A 7,520-nucleotide genomic window follows, 5' to 3' on the forward strand; every position below is an offset into this window, starting at 1 on the left:
AACCAATGAAAACCAACCAACTACACACCCCTACGGTACAAGAAAAAAATCAATGGATAAGAGACTCAAGAAATTGGAGCAGATGCAAAAAGAAATACAAGAACAAATGCAGTCTCAGATGCAAGAGCAACTAGCCAAGATTCAGCGAGAGTTGAAAGAGCAAATGATGGAGTCCCAGAGGGAAATGATGAGTCAGTTATCCCAGCTGCTGTTGGGAGGAGCGGATAAGGAAAGGGCCCTATGGACAAAGTTGAAGAAACTAACGAGGATCCTCAATACCCCGGCTTCACTCCGACGCATGTCTTGATGAAGCCGAGATTAATTATCGAAACCATCATCACGATCATGCCCAGAGAGTTTAAGTGGAGCTTGATCGATGAATTTCCAAACCGGCTCTGGCTCTAACTTTGTCAACAACCCGAACTATTCGCCCGTTCCCAACTTGGATGAAATTGCCGAAGAGGAAAATGCGAGGATGGATTTGCAAAAACAATTGGAAGAACGATGCAGATGGCTCGAGGAAAAATTCAAAGCCATGGAAAGCGCGGATCATCATCAAGGGATCGATGCCAAGGACCTGAGCTTGGTCCCAGATTTAGTCCTTCCCCCCAAATTCAAAATGCCCGAATTTGAGAAATACAATGGAACGAGCTGCCCTGAAGCCCACATCACTATGTTCTGCAGGCGAATGACGGGATATGTTAACAACGATTAGTTATTAATCCATTGCTTTCAAGATAGTCTGGTCGGGGCGGCGTCTAAGTGGCACAACCAATTAAGTCGCTCTAAGATTAACTCGTGGAAGGACCTGGCCCAGGCCTTTATGCAGCAATACAATCACGTGACAGACATGACCCCTGACAGAATCACTCTCCAGAATATGGAAAAAAAATCGAATGAAAGCTTCAGGCAGTACGCACAAAGATGGAGGGAGGTGGCCATACAAGTTCAGCCACCACTTCTAGAAAAGGAGATAACGATGCTCTTTATTAATACCTTGAAGGCTCCTTTTATCACTCATAAGCTGGGAAGTGCCACCAAGAGCTTCTATGATATAGTAATGACGGAAGAAATGATCGAAAATGCTGTAAGGAACAGCAAGATAGAAGCCAGAGAAAGTACCAGAAAGTCGGTCCCGAGGAAAAGAGACAATGAAGTGAACAACACGAGCGCATCTAGCAAGGGTTAGCCTAAGTCATTCACCATAAATCAACCCAAGGCGGTGACCACCAATCAGCAAAGCTCTGTAAGACAAGAATCCAATGCAAGGGAGAATACAGAAAGACCACAATTCACCCCTATACCCATGACGTATAGGGAGTTGTACCAGAACCTGTTCAACGCTCATGTGGTCTCCCCTTTCTACCTGAAGCTACTGCAGCCCCCGTATCCCAAATGGTATGACGCGAACGCCCAATGTGAGTACCACGCAGGAATCGCTGGACACTCTATCGAAAACTGCGCAGCATTTAAAAAATTAGTTGAAAGACTCATTAAGATGGGGATCGTGAGATTTGACGACCCAGCCACATCCAATATAGCGGGAAACCCGCTCCCCGATCATACCGACCAAGGAGTGAATGGGATATGTGAAGGCTTGAATAAGAAGACCAAGTATGAGGTTGCAGAAGTCAGGACTCCGTTAAGGCGAGTATGGATAGAGATGGTCAAGAGAGGATTGATCGCGTTGGATTCGAGGGAAGAACCTGAAGAAGAGAGAAATTACTGTGAGTTTCACGACGAAGTGGGGCATGAAATCCAAGATTGCGTGGAGTTCAAGGCCCTAATACAAAACATGATGAACAATAAAGAAATGGAATTTTATGAAGAAGCCAAAAACCCCATAGTGGGAGATAGGGAGAATCGACGGTACAAAACCAAACATTTAACTATTCTGTAGTGATCATTTCGAGACCCAAAAAAAATAAACCTGGAGTACAAATGCCACCGGGGCTCATAATCCAAAGACCTGCAGTCTTCCCTTACAAAGACAGTAAAAAGGTCCCATGGAATTATGATTGCAGTGTGATGACACCGGGAAAGGAGAGTCCGATTGGCGCCGAGGAGGGATCGGGACAAGGATCCTATACGTAGCGGGAGACGTTACGATACGGCGAATGAGGAGGTAGAACCCACAAAAGGAAAAGCCCAGATGGTCGAGGAAATGAAAGGAAAAGCAACCAAACCTGTTAACGAGCCAGTTAACGAAGAAGAGGCCAAGGAGTTTTTAAAATTCCTAAAGCATAGCAAATACAGTGTGGTGGAATAGCTACGCAAACAACCAGCCCCCATTTCAGTGCTGGCCTTGCTTCTAAGCTCGGAAGTCCATCGCAGCGCGCTAATGAAGATCTTGAATGAAACGTATGTTCCCAATGATATCTCTGTTAACAAGTTTGACCGCTTGGTTAACAACATCAGTGCCGATAACTATATCTTCTTTAATGACGATGAGATACCACCCGGGGGCATGGGGTCGACTAAAGCTCTACATATCACCACACGCTGTAAAGGGTATACGCTACCGGGCGTACTAATTGACAATGGATCCACCCTGAACGTCCTGCCATTGACCACGCTAAATAGATTACCTATAGACAGCTCTCACATGAAGGAGTGCCAGAACATCGTGAAGGCATTCGATGGTACAGAGAGAAAGGTGATGGGCAGAATCGAGGTACCCCTTCAGATTGGGCCAAACACATATGAGGTGGATTTCCTTGTAATGGACATCAAGCCCTCATATAATTGCTTATTGGGAGGCCACGGATACATTCATTTGGGCGATGCCTTCCTCGTTGCATTAAAATTGAAGTGGTGTCGGAGGAAGGTTGATAACGATTAAAATTTGAAGAAGATATTATTGCAAGCTGTGAGCAATAATGCACCCTATTTAGAGACAGATGACGAAGCAATCGAATGCTCATTTCGATCTTTGGAATTTGTTAACGCGACGTTCATCGCCGAGGGAAGCAAAATTCTGGTGCCGAAATTGTCCAAAACCACGAGGACGAGCCTCCAGCTGACATTTGGAAAAGGGGCCATCTACAAGGAAAAACTGAAACTCCAATGCTGAAAGACAAGAGAGACCGCTTCGGCTTAGGATTTAAGCCGGATGCGAAACAAAGGAGAAGGGAGCTGGAAAAGAAGTAGGAAAGAAGGAGAGCTAGATTAACGGAGAAGGAAATCAAATGGGAACCAATGATATTCCCCCATATATCGAAAACATTTGTGTCCGAGGGAATCATCTATCTTGAAAGAGACACATCAATGATGGGAGCTATAGAAAAAAGCCTGAAAAGTTTGGACATCAACGTCATGTATGAAGAGAAGACCGGAAGAGAAAGTTTATCGGACATTGGCTCTTACACACCTGGAAGTGTTCTGGACAACTGGACTGCGGAAGAGATCCTTGTAGTTTTTAGAACGAATACAGAGTAATGTCCAAAACACACTTATTGCTCTAGGCCTAGGAGTAATAAGAATCTTTTGTGAAATAGACTGATGTTTAAAAACGATATTTCAATAAAATGCACGGTTATTATCATTTTTGAGCAGATGTTATCTCGTCCTTTCAATTTCATACATAACCATACAAATGATTACTTTGAAATTCTTTTATTCTTGAAACATTCTTTTAAATACTCTTTCATTCGTCATTCATAATCATATCATGCAAATAAACGTTTTGAATTCTTTTGATTCTTTAAATCTGCCTTAGTCCTCATAACAGGTCCCCAGATATTAATGATACGAGTGACACTGCTAGCGACTCAGAATTTCCTTTCGAACAAGATGTATGTATGGATGATTCTCAGGATTTTGAAGATGACCAAGGCTGTAACCTATCTACTGATTTGTTGAGGATGGTAGAACGAGACGAGAAACAAATCCTACCTCACAAAGAATCAATCGAAATTGCGAGCTTAGGAGAAGGACAAGAGGTGAAGATCGGAACATGTATCACTGCGGAAATGAAGCGAGATCTCATTGAATTACTTCAAGAATTCAAAGATGTCTTCGCATGGTCATACCAAGATATGTCCGGGTTGGACACTGACATCGTGGTGCATCGACTTCTCATAAAAGAAGAGTGTAAGCCAGTTCAGCAAAAACTCCGAAGAATGAGGCTCGATGTCTTGCTAAAAATAAAGGAAGAGGTTCGAAAGCAGTTTGACGTTGGATTTCTGAAGGTGGTAAAATACTCAGATTGGGTAGCCAACATCGTCCCTGTCCCTAAGAAAGATGGAAAAGTGCGAATGTGTGTGGACTACAGAGATTTGAATAAAGCCAGCCCAAAAGACAATTTCCCACTATCTCATATCGACACCCTAGTGGACAACACGGCGGGACATTCACTGTTTTCATTCATAAACGATTTTTTGAGATACAACCAGATCAAGATGCATCTTGAAGATATGGAGAAAACCACGTTTGTAACCATGTGGGGCACGTTCTGTTACAAGGTGATGCTATTTGGACTGAAGAATGCGGGGTAACTTATCAAAGAGCCATGGTAACCCTTTTTCACGACATGATGCATAAAGAAATCGAGGTATATGTTGATGACATGATAGCTAAGTCCCGAACAGAGAAGGAGCACATACAAGTCCTGAGAAAACTATTCTTGAGGTTGAAGAAGTTCCAGCTAAAACTCAACCCAGCCAAATGTACCTTCGGAGCTAAGCCTGGAAAGTTGCTTGGATTCGTGGTTAGTGAGAAAGGGATTGAGATCGATCCAGACAAAGTTAAAGCCATACAAGAGTTATCCCCATCGCGCACTCAGAAAGAAGTTCAAGGCTTTCTAGGAAGATTAAATTACATTGCTTGGTTCATTTCACAACTGACTGAGAAATGTGACCCTGTCTTCCGCCTTCTCAGGAAACGTAACCCAGGTGAATAGGATGAAGAATGCCAAAGGGCTTTCGACAAGGTCAAACAGTACTTATCCAATGCCCCGGTGCTGATGCCACCTAATCCCGATAAGCCGTTGATACTGTACTTGGCAGTATTTGAGAATTCCATGGGGTGCATATTGGGTCAGTATGACGAGTCGGGAAGGAAAGAAAAAGCCATTTACTATCTTAGTAAAAAGTTCACAGAATGTGAGACAAGGTACCTGCCAATAGAGAAGTTGTGTTGTGCCCTAATTTGGACAACCCGAAGGCTGAGGTAGTATATGTTGTATCACACCACTTGGCTCATATCAAAATTGGACCCTTTAAAGTACATGATGGAGTCAACAGCCTTGAATGGAAGGATGGCCCGATGGCAGATTCTACTTTCTGAATTCGACATAGTCTATGTGAGCCAGAAAGAAGTAAAAGGAAGTGCAATAGCAGATTTTCTGGCCAGTAGAGCTTTGGAAGACTACGAGCCGCTAAACTTCGACTTTCCAAATGAAGACCTAATGTGTATTGCTACAGCTGAAGAAGGTGCTCTGGAAGAACTTCCTTGGAAATTGAACTTCGATGGGGCATCAAATGCTGTGGACAATAGAATTGGGGCCGTCTTGGTATCCCCAAACGGAGATCATTATCCATTAACTAGTAAATTGGATTTTGATTGTACAAACAATATGGCGGAATATGAAGCGTGCATCATAGGTATCCGCGCAGCCATAGAATGCAAGATTAGAGTGCTAGAGGTGTATGGGGATTCCACGCTAGTGATTTATCAACTCAAGGGAGAATGAGAAACCAGAGACCCCAAGTTGATCGACTATCGAAAACTGGTCCTTGAATTGATTAAAGAGTTTGATGACATCACCTTCCACTACCTTCCACGAGATGAAAATCAGATGGCTGATGCTTTGGCTACTTTAGCCTCCATGATCAAGGTAAACAAACAAGAAGATGTCAAACCCATCCGGATGAGCATTTATGAAATTCCGGCCCACTGTTACAATATTGAAGAAGTTGAAGAAAGAGATGATCACCCTTGGTATCACGATATATTGCAATACGTGAAGAATCGTGCATACCCGGACCAGGCGAGCGAGAATGACAAAAGGACACTAAGAAGACTGGCCATCGACTATGTCTTAGATGGGGATATATTATACAAAAGAAGAAAGGATCAAGTGCTACTAAGATGTGTAGATGCTGTAGAGGCTAAGAAAATCTTGGAAGAAGTCCATGAAGGTGTCTGTGAGACACATGCTAACGGCTTTACAATGGCTAGGCAAATTATGAGATTCGGGTACTATTGGTCCATCATGGAAGGAGACTGTATCAATTACGCTAAGAGATGTCATAAGTGCCAAATCTACGGAGACAAAATTCATGTGCCTCCTTCACCGCTGCATGTCATGGTTTCTCCATGGCCATTCTCTATGTGGGGCATGGATGTGATTGGACCGATATCGCCGAAAGCTTCCAATGGGCATCGGTTCATCTTCGTGGTTATCGACTACTTCACCAAGTGGGTAGAAGCCACTTCGTATACTAGTGTGACCAAGTCGGTAGTGAGCAAGTTTCTGAAAAAGGAGATTATATGTTGATATGGAATGCCGGAGAGGATTATATCTGACAATGCATTGAACTTGAACAATAGTACGATAGCAAAAGTCTGCAATCAATTGAAGATCAGACATCACAACTCATCGTCGTATCGCCCGAAGATGAATGGGGCAGTGGAAGCGGCCAATAGAAACATTAAGAAGATTGTGGGGAAGATGACCGAAACCTACAGAGACTGGCATGAGAAGTTACCATTTGCCCTCTTTGCTTATCGAGCGTCGATCGAACTTCAACAGGGCAACCCTTTCTCCCTGGTCTACGGAATGGAAGCAGTGTTGCCAATCGAAGTCGAGATCCCGTCTCTTCGAGTGTTTTCGGAGTTAAAGTTAGAAGAAGCCGAGTGGATCCAGTTTCGATATGATCAATTGAACCTAATTGAGGAAAAGAGGTTAAGAGCTATCCGTCATGGTCGGATGTACCAAAAGAGAATAATGCGGGCTTATGACAAAAGGTTCGCCTAGAGAATTCCACGAAGGAGACTTGGTTTTGAAAAGATCCTTCCCATCTGAGAAGGACTTTCGAGGAAATGGATGCCTAATTGGGAAGGGCCTTACGTGGTGAAGAAAGCTTTCTCGGAGGAGCATTGATTCTAAGCGGAGATGGATTGCGAAACTTGCCCAATCCTGTAAACTCGATTCGGTCAAAAGTGTTTTACGAAGAAAGAGAGGCGAGTGAAAACCATAAAGGCGCTCTGAAATCTAAAATAAAAAATAAAAAAAATAAAAAAAAGAGAGAAGAAGGAGAGGCCAAGGTGAAAACCCATAAAGGGCACTTTGGAACCAAAGGGTTTTGAGTTGAAAACCCAAGCAGGCGACTCAAATTTTGAATATGGGGCATATGGTAGTCTTGTACTTCCAAAATCAACAAGACAGAAGAACAGTACACCTTGGAGCATCAACAAAATGCGCAGGATCTCTTGAATACACATTTGGTTCAGAGGAACCTCTAAGAAATTAGAATAGTGAAACTCGTGCTGCGATATCTGGGGCATCTTTTTCTCAT

This window comes from Gossypium arboreum, chromosome 1, assembly GCF_025698485.1.
Source record: "Gossypium arboreum isolate Shixiya-1 chromosome 1, ASM2569848v2, whole genome shotgun sequence".
In the NCBI taxonomy this organism is placed as follows: Eukaryota; Viridiplantae; Streptophyta; class Magnoliopsida; order Malvales; family Malvaceae; genus Gossypium; species Gossypium arboreum.